The sequence below is a fragment of the Oryctolagus cuniculus genome, chromosome 14, assembly GCF_051225735.1.
Source record: "Oryctolagus cuniculus isolate XC-2025 breed Fujian yellow rabbit chromosome 14, ASM5122573v1, whole genome shotgun sequence".
Classification (NCBI taxonomy): domain Eukaryota; kingdom Metazoa; phylum Chordata; class Mammalia; order Lagomorpha; family Leporidae; genus Oryctolagus; species Oryctolagus cuniculus.
Genome location: NC_142880.1, coordinates 11,274,453 through 11,286,290, shown reverse-complemented (window position 1 = coordinate 11,286,290; position 11,838 = coordinate 11,274,453). Strand labels below are relative to the sequence as shown.

At 42.0% G+C, this 11,838-nt stretch overlaps 1 long non-coding RNA gene across 6 annotated transcripts in view; it reads right to left on the bottom strand.

Moving 5' to 3' along the window:
• Window positions 1-219: 219 nt before the first annotated feature.
• LOC103349541 (uncharacterized) overlaps window positions 220-11,838 on the bottom strand; it is a 156,624-nt gene continuing 145,005 nt past the window's right edge. For 3 of the 6 annotated variants that reach the window (XR_016220455.1, XR_016220456.1, XR_011381867.2), the window contains one exon: window positions 220-594. This is a non-coding gene — a long non-coding RNA (uncharacterized LOC103349541). Of the gene's footprint in view, window positions 595-5,309; window positions 6,802-11,838 lie in introns of those variants that run through there. The other 3 variants (XR_016220460.1, XR_016220459.1, XR_016220461.1) reach the window with 3 other exon arrangements.

Below are 11,838 nucleotides of genomic sequence, written 5' to 3'. Positions count from 1 at the left end.
TTAACCAGTACAATGCATGTTATACAGACAGAAATGTAAATGTGGTCTAAAAGAACATTTTTGAGTCAGTTTCATATTAAACATTGAAAAGTTGACTTATCTTAAAATAAAACAAGTCGCTCCCTCACTCTGCTATAAGCAAGTGTTTCTTTGTAAATAGGGATGAACTGACAATGCTTGAAAGTGTAGTTCATCAAAATCACAATAAGAAACCAAATATTATGAACATGTGAAATATCATGTTTATTTAATATCTATTACATAGCCAGTTCATTGAAACCAGACTTCCTAAAGACAATATTTCTGATGAACATAAACAATACATACTGTTGAAATTCATCTTGAATTTTCACATGAATAAAGATGTCATTATTCACGAGTTTCAACAATTAAGACCTTGCCTTAATTGCCATGGTACCTCTAAGGCCTCCATTTAGCCTCAGAGATCAGCTCTGCATCCAGGAGCTTAGGGATGGGCGTGCCCACATGCACCTGCTGTGCAACCTTCCCCCAGAACCTGCATTGGCTTCCAGTGCGGTCAAGTGTCACAGACACCTTCTCAGAGAACACATTCACAGCTTGAGGTGGATATTCCTAGGGAAAAAATCATTTTCAAAAAGTAAAAGCAATATGCAGATAAAGTAAAAAGTCTCACTGTAGTCAAGGAGGTGAATGAGGTTTGTTTGTTTGTTTTTTAAGATTTATTTTTTTATTTGACAGGCAGAGTTACAGAGAGACAGAGGCAGAGAGAAAGAGAGAGAGATCTTTCATCTGCTGGTTCACTCCCCCAAATGGCTGCAACGACTGGAGCTGGGCCAATTTGAAGCCAGGAGCCAGGAGCCAGGAGCTTCTTCCAGGTCTCCCACGCAACTGCAGGGGCCCAAGGACTTTGGGCCATCTTTTACTGCTTTCCCAGGCAATTGCAGAGAGCTGGATTGGAAGTGGAGCAGCCAGGACTTGAACTGGTGCCCATATGGGATGCCAGCACTGCAGGTGGCAGCTTTACCTGCTATGCCACAGTGCCAGCCCTGGAGAATGAGTTTTATGGCTAATAATAATGTCCATGATTATTGACCTATTTTTATGGTTACTCATATATTTATTAAAGTTTATTGTGTGCCAGGCATTGTGTTGAGCACTTTCCATTCACTAGCCCATCAAATAGACACAAAAACTCTATAAAATAAGTCTTGCAATTATCTCTGCTGTAGAGACCAAGAAACTCACATTCAGTCTCCCAGGCAGGTGGTGATCAAAGCAGAGCTCCTTGGTGCTATCAAACACAGCCAGGTAAGAGACGCAGCTTCCTATGTTCAACACTGGATGGGACAAGCTCATCATTTCCTCAAGTGCACTGACAGTTCTTTTCTGCCTTGCCTTTCTCTGTTACAGAGACTGGAAAAATTCATATTCTTGATACTCTTGCAAAACTTTCTGTCTCTCTGGCAGCAGTTTTTTGTCTTATTCCAAGCTTTATGTTCTAAACCACAAGATAGCTCTGTTTGTTCCTAGAAAGCCATGTGATGTGTCTGGTCAGCAAGATTGAAACTGATGTTTCTGAATGGGGCTCCTGAAAACACCTTACAAGGTGAGAGATTCATGATTTCTGCATCCTTCCTATTTCTCTAGCATGGATGATCCATCCTCAGATTTCTCCATACATGGTAAGAAAACAAAATTCTATCCTGCTAAACCATGTTAATTTGGTTTTCTGCTACTTGCATGTGTGTGTGTGTGTGTATCCCCTTCTCTCTCTCTATCTGTAACTTTCAAATAAATAAGTAAATACATCCTTTTTAATACTTTATTTATTTATTGTTTGAGAGGTAGAGTTACAGAGAGAGACATCTTCCATTCACTGGTTCACTTTCCAAAAGGCCACAACTAGCTGGAACTGGGCTGATCTGAAGCAGGAGTCAGGGGCTTCTTCCAGGTCTCCCATGTGGGTGCCACTTTCCCAGGCCATTAGCAGAGAGCTGAATCAGAAGAGGAGAAGCCAGGACATGAACTAACACGATATGGGATGCCAGCACTGTAGGCGGATTCTTAGCCTACTATGCCATAGTGCTGGCCCCATAAATAAATCTTAAATAAAAGAAAGAAATTGAGAACACAGACACACCTGGATTATGGGTGATACCATGAAGGCAGACCAAATTCCCCCAAGTCTCTTATAGTGCGATGTGTTTATTGTACCCCTTCACTATGTTAAACCCCTCCATAAAGGATCATTAGTGCTATGCAAAATGGTTGCTGCTAGACCCATAATACAGAGAGGAAAACAGAGGGTCAGAGCACTAACTCTTAAATGAACCCAGAATATCTTAGCCAGAGTTTCAATTTAGATTTCTCAAATTTGAGTGTCTGAGCTCTTTCTGCACCACATGCTGCAGCCTAGAAGACATACAGGATATGAATTTCTGGGAAAAAAAAAGAAAAGAAAAAGTCAAGAAATAATCATTCTGGCTTAATAGAAAACAATGTTTTGGTACTTTAATTATTCAGATCCATAGCATCAGAATTATTTATTGCTACTAAAATAAGAAGGTAGTACCCAACATTTCTAAGCATACAAAGATTTTGTTTAATGTTTACATTTCTATAACATAGATGGTATTACCCCCTCTTGTGAGTAGATGTCAAAATCCAGAGAGACAAATGACTTTTCTAGGTGAGAAACCTTGAATGTACTTCTTGATCCCAAGACAGTGTGAGCTCTTCCCACCACACAGCACATTAAACTCTCTATGTCATTTTGCTTACGTTTCAGTGAGAAAGGATAAAGGAAAGGATGAAAGTAAGGATTAATCACCATCTTGGCCCTTCTTCCATTTATTATCCAAACCACTTTCTTGGGGTGGATGTTGTGGCACAGTGGGTTAAGCCACCACTTGGGATGCCTGCATTCCGTATCAGAGCGCTGGCTTGAGTCCCATCGGATCTGCTTCTGGTCCAACTTCCTGTTAATGTGTCTGGGAGGCAGCAGGTGATGGCCTAAGTACTTGGATTCCTGCCACTCATGTTGGAGACCCAGCTGAAGTTCTTGGCTGCAGGCTTCACTCTGGTACAGCCTCAGCTACTGCAGACATTTGTGGAGTGAATCAGTGGATAGAAGATTGATATCTCCAGCCCACTCCTCCCCTTTTCCTTGAGTTTTTGTGAACAAGCCAGTTTCTGCTGAACAAGCAGTTTCTGAACAAAGCATCATCTGGGAAGTTATTCTGACAAAGTAAGGATTCTGTAAAGAAGGTCTCACTGAGCAGGCTTGGCCAGGATCCTAGTGATTTTCTGAAGGTCTCCAGTTCACCCTTGGTCTCCAGCAAGCTCTTTTTTCTCCTTACCATCTGTTTTCAAGGATCAATGAGGATTCTCGTTAGGGACTCAGTAGGGGCTGGAAGCGCTCAGGGGTATTTAACAGGTGCTGGAACTTACATCTAGGTCACCAGTGCAGGTCTAAGATATTTGGCTCTCTCTTCTGCTAGTCTGTGATCTCAGGCAGTAAGAGCAGACCGGTGTCTTCAAACCAGCACATCCTACCATAAAACCCTGTTCCCCTCCTTGATTTAGAGACTCTAGTCAAGAATCATGTGTGCTCATTTCCACTGGAGTCAGCCGGGAAATCATGGTCATTACTCCACTGATGCATGCGTGATGTTAGCAGCACGAGAGCTGGACTTAAGCAACTAGGTGAGGCGGGATGTCATGCATTCCTTTAAAGAAATCTCTCTGAGTTTGGGAAAGGTGGGATTAGAGTAAGCAACAGAAAGAACAAGAGGAGTAGGTGACAAGGTAGAAGGATGACAGTCCAAGTGTGTAGTAAATTAGGAAAGAATGGTCAAATGGCCCAATAGCTAAACCCATGCAGGTTAAATATTCAAATTCAGCTTTGAAGACTGTAGATGCCTGCATAATGAAGGTGAAGGCAAAAAAGCATAGGTGGTTACTTCAGTTCTTAGCGTTCCTTAATCAGCTTTGTGATTATCTTTAAGTATCAAAAACATTGCCTTCAGGTATTATTAAAGAAAAATGCCTCAATCAGGAAGATAGAATAATATTTAAAGTTAACAATGGCTCTTGGAGGGGACAGAATGTGTCAGAAAGACCTCCTCTACTTGGTTGTGCCATGCATTATGTATTTCTCATTTTTTCCCTTCTGAACCTCTATTTATCATTGTGAAATACTTTACTAGCAATAGTAAACACTTACATTCCATTATTGCCTATAACAAGTAGTAATTTAATCCTTACAACCCACCTATCACCCCCTCTTGTTACAGGTGAGGAAACTGCCACAGAGAGTTTGCCCAAGGTCTCCAAGGCTGTATAGTTAACTAGTGAGGTCAGGAGTCAAGCCTGGGCAATATTCTCCAACTCCCTTCTACTAACCTCTAAAAACTAGTCCTTCCTTAGTCAATGCAGTTCAAACAGTTTAGACTTCTAGGAATAAAACTCAGTACAAACTGAAGTTACTTAGCCCATCACTGACCTGAAAAACAAAAATGATTTTGCATTGTGACTCTATGATTTAATTCCTAATCTACTTTAAGGATAAAAATCATGTTTTTCTGAAATAAAAAGGTGGTAACTTTTCTTGCATATACATAACAATAATTATCATAGAAGTCTGAAAATCTCATAAAGAACTTAAGAATTGTAAATTTTTTTTTATTTTTTATTTTTGACAGGCAGAGTGGACAGTGAGAGAGAGACAGAGAGAAAGGTCTTCCTTTGCCATTGGTTCACCCTCCAATGGCCGCTGTGGCTGGTGTGCTGCGGCCGGCACACCGCGCTGATCCAATGGCAGGAGCCAGGTAGTTATCCTGGTCTCCCATCGGGTGCAAGGCCCAAGCACTTGGGCCATCCTCCACTGCACTCCCTGGCCACAGCAGAGAGCTGGCCTGGAAGAGGGGCAACCGGGACAGAATCCGGCGCCCCGACCGGAACTAGAACCCGGTGTGCCAGCGCCACAAGGCAGAGGATTAGCCTACTGAGCTGCAGCGCTGGCCTGTAGGCCTGTAACCCTCTTTTAACAGAATCCTGGGGCTGGCGCTGTGGGACAGTGGGTTAAAGACCTGGCCTGAAGCGCCGGCATCCCATATGGGCACCGGTTCTAGTCCCGGCTGCTCTCTTCTGATCCAGCTCTCTGCTATGGCCTGGGATAGCAGTAGAAGATGGCCCAAGTCTTTGGGCCCCTGCACCCTCATGGGAGTCCCAGAGGAAGCTCCTGGCTCCTGGCTTTGGATTGGTGCAGCTCCACCTGTTGAGGCCAAATGGGGAATAAACCAGCAGATGGAAGACCTCTATCTCTGTTTCTACCTCTCTCTTTAACTCTGTCTTTCAAATAGATAAAATAAATCTTAAACAAACAAACAAACAAACAAACAAAAACAGAATCCCACATGGTACCCTCCTGGCTCTTTCTTGGCATCTCATTCATGAATAAATCTTGCTATATGGAAATCTAGTCCATATCAGCACCTTTTTTCAAATTAAGCTCACATCTCTTGGTGGGTGCCTGGATAAAATAAAAATCTAAGGATTTCTCAGTTTGTTTCATTATATTCTAAAATCAGAATTTCAACCAGTGGCACTTAGAATAGCAAACTCCTAAAGTTTATGGCATGGTAGGGCAGGATGTGCAGTGTGTGTGTCAGTGTTTTATGCATGTGCCCAACCAGAGAGTATTACAGTGGTGACTAAATTTGAGAATATAGACTGGCAAATACGCTTTCTAAGGGGAAAAATGGAAACTTAAAGTAAGGTAGACTTTCTCTCTATTGAATATTTACCAGTCAAAGTCATAGAAAATCCAAGCTCATTTCAGGCTTCTTGAAAAGTAATCCAAAAAATGATTTAGTATCTCTTATAAAGTGTGTGTATAAGGCAGGAATGCTGAATATCACATATGATAAAAAAGCAACTTTACACTGTCCAGAAGAAAACGCTATTCTGAGAGTATTAGTCTGCTTAGGCTGCTATAACAAAATAACAGAGACTGGGTGGCTTCAAAGAAGTCTATTTCTTCACACTGTTGGAGTCTGGGAAGTTCAAGATCAAGGTGCTAGCTGAGTCAGTTCTGTTGAGAGCTCTCTTCCTGGCCTGCAGATGTCGCATTCATGCTCTGTCCTCACAGGACCTTTCCTTGGTGCTTGCTTGAAGAGAGAGAGAGAGACAGAGAGAGACAGAGTGGGGGGTGGGGTGGACTCAGTATTCTAATCGGGGGTGGACATAGACATTCAGCCAACAGCACTGACCCCAAATCATTTCCCGGCAATCTAGTGGGTACGATGTGAGCATATTAGCCTGAGGCTTTTGTGAAGTTTCCCTGTAGTTGCTCACCTCGAGTTTCCATCTTTGGCCTCTGTACAAGTGGAACTTTCCAGTTAATCCCCAGACATTCACTCTCCAGAAGATACCAGAATCAAGCACAATGGAGAAGTGGTCCTCCAAGAATGACCCAAGGACTCCCAGGGTTCTGTGAGAATCCCACGAGCAGCCTGTAGACAGCCTCTGTAGTAAGTGCAGTCATTGAATATCACTGGCAATGGCCCTCCCCTTTGCGCTTCTTGTGTGCAGTGAGATTAGATGTCTGCTCCTCATTGCATCCTTGAAAGGAGCATCAGTTCCAAGGAATTTGATAGGAGTAGGAGGAACAGGTGGTGAATCCTTGAGCTTCACATGAGTGGCCTGAGGATCGCTCATGGTTCTGGTCATGTTCCTGAACATCTCCTTCCACGACGTCCCCAGACTACTGACGATCCTGTCATTAATCTTGCATTCTATGAGAAAAAATCTTGCATGCTGTAAAGAAGGACTATATTCAGTTATATTATTCAGTGGTAATTTTCACTAGGATAATTTCTCCTGAACTCAAACCATAACAATTCCTATTGCTCGGCCGGCGCCGCGGCTCAATAGGCTAATCCTCCACCTACCGGCGCTGGCACACCAGGTTCTAGTCCCGGTCGGGGCGCCGGATCCTGTCCCGGTTGCCCCTCTTCCAGGCCAGCTCTCTGCTATGGCCCGGGAGTGCAGTGGAGGATGGCCCAAGTGCTTGGGCCCTGCACCCCATGGGAGACCAGGATAAGTACCTGGCTCCTGGCTCCTGCCATCAGATCAGCGCAGCGCGCCAGCCACAGCGGCCATTGGAGGGTGAACCAACGGCAAAAGGAAGACCTTTCTCTCTGTCTCTCTCTCTCTCTCACTATCCACTCCGTCTGTCAAAAAAAAAAAAAATTCCTATTGCTCAACACCTCCCAAACGCGAGCATGATTTATAAAGTCTCCCATTAACCTTCTTCAGTCTCACAATGGAATCATCACATGGGCAGGAATTTTTTCCTTCCCTTTCCACCCCTCCCCTCCCCTCTCCTTTCCTCCCCTCCCCTCCCCTTCCCTTCCCATCCCTTCCTCTTCCCTTCCCTTCAGTTTTCTCCCCTCCTCTCCCTTCTAATCCAGCTCCCTGCTAATGTACCCAGAAAGGCAGTGGAAGATGGCTCAAGTACTTGGAGCCTTGCCACCCACATGTGAGACACAGATGGAGTTCCTGGCTCCAGGCTTTGGACTGGTCCAGTCCTGGCCATTTCAGCCATTAGGGGAGTGAACCAGCAGATAGAGAATCTACCAGTCAATCTCTCTCTCTCTCTCTCTCTCTCTCTCTCTCTCTCTCTCTCCCCTCTCTCCCCTCTCTCCCTTCTATTTGTAACTTTGTGTTTCAAATACATAAATAAATCCTTAAAAGAAAACTCTACTCTCACTCCAAAATTTAGACCCACAAATTAGTTTTCTCTGACCAACTCCATGAAGTTTTATAACAGCATCTACATTACAGTGCTCAAATACTGTACATCATGCTGTTTCATGAGCACTTGTGTTTGGGAGAAAGTGACCAGTCTGCCACCAGGATGATCTCTTACTGTCATCTCACTTTTCTCCTGGTGCCTCTCTAGCCCATCAGAAATTTAGAAAGAGGATTACTATGAATACTATTTAAATCTGATTATGGAAGCAATTAAATAGTGCATCAGATTAAAATATATTCCTCTCATAACACGTTTTGATGAATTTTGACTTTAAGTTTTTGCAGAATTCAAAGACCAGTTGTCATTGACCTTGAAATAACTTTGAGATATTTACCTTCTAAGCCTAAAGGTTCTACCTTCCTTACCTCTGCATATCTGCACAATTGTCCCCTGTCCTTTAAGAGTGGGAAAAATCAAACATATTATTATTTAGATCCATTTAATTCTCATGGCCCTGGGATGATGTGACTACAGTTAACTGCTAAGCATGACAAAAATATATTCAATGTAAGGCGTCTGCCTGACAAAACCAAGATCACTGGGTCAGAAACTATGGAAGCAAAGATGCTAATGACTTTTTTTTCCCAAAAGTAATCAATATATTGAGAATCTGGTTGGCTTTCCCTCCAACAGCAATGGGATACCTTTCCTGCTTCTTGGGACTCAGCTCCCTCATCTGTAAAATGGAATAATTATAATAGTCTTCATAAATAACCAGTGTAGGCAGACTTGAGATATTGGCCTGTCTGAACTTGCCCAGAAACAATGAAAGCAGGGAGAGAGAATGCTAATGAGAACTGCATTGCAGAAGAAATGTCTGAATGGAAGTCTGAGAACTAGGGTATGTTTCAACGGTGAGAAAATTAATAAACAGGTAAATATCTCATTGTGTCTGAATCCTCAATGATGAAACAAGAGCTTTGCAATTCATGTAAAGCAGTTAAACTTTCTATGCAATAGTGAAGTCATGAAACTCATTGGTGTGTCACATAAAACAAATTAACTCACATTTACAGGGTTGCTAAGTAGGTATAGTGTAATCTTCATATGCAAGGAGTGTTGCATCTAGTGTATGTCCCCTTTCTTTTCAAGGGAGAAGAGAAGCCATTTCTAAAGATGTGACAACTACAGCAGAATGCTGTGGGCCACAGGACGTCATACAGCTGTATGAATGTTAGTCTCGTGAGTGAGTAAGTAGCTGGACAGATGAACTCAGGCCCTTGTAAAAGTGGCTCAGAAGTAATACCTAATTTTAAATGACTATTATTTCTGCTTCTACTCATGAATTCTTGTAAGAAATACAAAGATGGGACAGCAGAGTGTTCCTTTCCCTGGGGTGCTGAACAGAGTCATGATATGCACAGATTGGGGTTCTACAGAGTCCACTGGAACCTGAAACTTCGCCAATGACTCAGAACCAGGAATGAAACATCAAAAGCAGAGGGTAGACTGAAAATGAGAATCCTCCATACCCGGAAAGGGGTATGAACCTCCTCTGTCCCTAGGCTATAGCCTGGCAGTAATCTAGGCATGGGAAGAATTAGCCTGATCATTCCCCCTTTTCAACCTTTGAGGTTTGTACTTCATACTGCCACGAGTTATTTCTTTAGCCAGCCCAATAACACAGATGCATGGTCTCCTTCCCCGAATAAAGGAAACAAAAGCAGAGCAAGCATAAGGAATTTGTTCTCATCTGGCTGGGATTTTAAAATATATTTAATGTCTTACATATTTTCATGTATAGCATAGCTCTTTTTTGTTTTTGTTTTAAGAGTTATTTATTTATTTGAAAGAGTTACACAGAGAGAGGTAGAGACAGAGAGAGAGGTCTTCCATCCATTGGTTCACTCCCCAATTGGCTGCAACAGCCAGAGCTGTGCTGATCCAAAGCCAGGAGCCAGGAGCTTCTTCTGGGTCTCCCATGCAGGTGCAGGGGCCCAAGGACTTGGGACATCTTCTACTGCTTTCCCAGCCATAGCAGAGAGCTGGAACAGAAGAGGAGCAGCCAGGACTACAACTGGTACCCATATGGAATGCTGGCACTTCAGGCCAGGGCGTTAACCCGCTGCACCACAGTGCCAGCCCCAGCATAGCTCTTAACATCTAATCGAGCAATCCTGCTACCCAGAATCCAATGCCCCAAATGGGACTAGAACCTGGGGTGCCGGCACCGCAGGCGGAGGATTAGCCTAGTGAGCCGCTGCACCGGCCCATTTTCCCTGCTTAAAACTTTCTCTTCTTGGAGTTTCAAGCTTTGTATTTTTATGAAAGGCTGTATATATTGTAAGAAAAAAAAAGATGGTTTAGAAAGTTAGTTTTGCCACATATTTCCAAGAATTCAAGAGTGATAAATTTAAAACAAAGCACATTTTGATTTACTTCTGCAAACCAGCCTCACAAGAGAAATAGAAAACCTGAGTTTAGCTTTGAGTCTGAAGCTAGGTTTTATATTGAGGAGGTTTCTCCCCATTTCCCTTCTCACTAATTCATGTCTCACAAACCTTGCTTCATTTTTCTCCTAGAAGAGTTCTCCTTCAGTAACTGTCAAGTCAGTCCTGTCATAACACAGAGATACAGAAATAGTCTCATTGTTTTTCAAGTTCATACTTAATGTATATTGTTCACAAAGCAATGGGGAATCAAATAAAGGGATGACATCCATTTGGTAGGTGGCTTGGGCAGTACAGTTTTGATTTGTTTTACACTAGTTCTTTTATTTTTTAACTTAACTGGGTATGTTTTTAAAAGACTCTTTTTGTCTCGGCCATTAGGAAAATTGTTATCCATATAGATAGTAACCTGAACATTTTTAATTTAGTGAAAACCATATGGTATTATTAAATTCTGGCTCAACATAGTTGCCTGCTGAAGACTGAGCCTCAGGCTCATCTTCCATTTCTAAAAATGCAGATAAAAGTGTTGGAGTGCTTTGTTAACATCAGCCTGATACTTTCTCCTTGGTATAATTAGAAAGCTCAAAACACCTGAGAAGAAGTGAATTTTCTCCTTGTGTCATTCACTAGCCATGTGCATGGTAAAATCATCTTGTACACACTAGTGGTGTATCCCTCACCATAGACGAAAGCTGGCTTAATATATATTGTACCACAGATCAGTAGTTCATTCTACAGGCACACAAAAGACACAGCTATATTCCACCTGGTACTTCAAAAGTCAGAAGCACAGACATTTTGTAGAAAGTGCAAACTCCTCTCTAAACTCCATGACTCACTAACCTGTTCAGATTGAGAAGACAATGAGAAGTACATGAGCAGGACCGAGAATCCAACTGGCCAACTTGATAAGGTTGTATGAGATCTTTATAGAGCAATCAGATTGCAAACTGTCATTAAATCACTTCAAACTATTTTTTATCAGTGCTGAAGGTAATTGCTAGGATCAGATTGATAAAGTTGATATATTTTGAGGAAAAACTGATTATACTGCCAGATGTGACCATCTTTAACTTGTTACTGAAAATGACCATTCATATGCTGAAGCTGAATGTTTTAGAAACTGAAATGAATAGTTGTTTCCATTGTACCAGTCTATTTACATGTATGTGATTTTCACAGTAAACTTGTACAAATTCGATGCAAAGTAAAACCTCAGTTTAAAAACTTTACTTTCTCCTTTGTGGAGAGCTGCAAGAGTTGCACGAATGGCCAAAGCTTAGAAGCTTTTCATTAGCCAGCATGAAGCAAAATGAATAATTAAAGTTGATTTACACAGAAAGTAACAATGGAAAATTAGTGGGAAAAATCCATTGTTATTTTTTTTACTTCTGCTGCTAACATACAACACCACAATGGCAGTTGAGATATTAATATTTTTCAATAATCCATTTACTTGGCAGAAACTCCAAGGAAATCTATCCATCTGCTTGATTCTTAAAGGTAATGCCTTTCCTATTAAGAAAGCTGGTGTTAGCCATTTCAAGACACTCACTTTCCAAAAGCAGTATCAGCAAATCCCCGTGGTTTTTGCCACTGAAGGATACAATTTTCAGTTTGTACTTTGCTGGTCTTCTAAAAGAA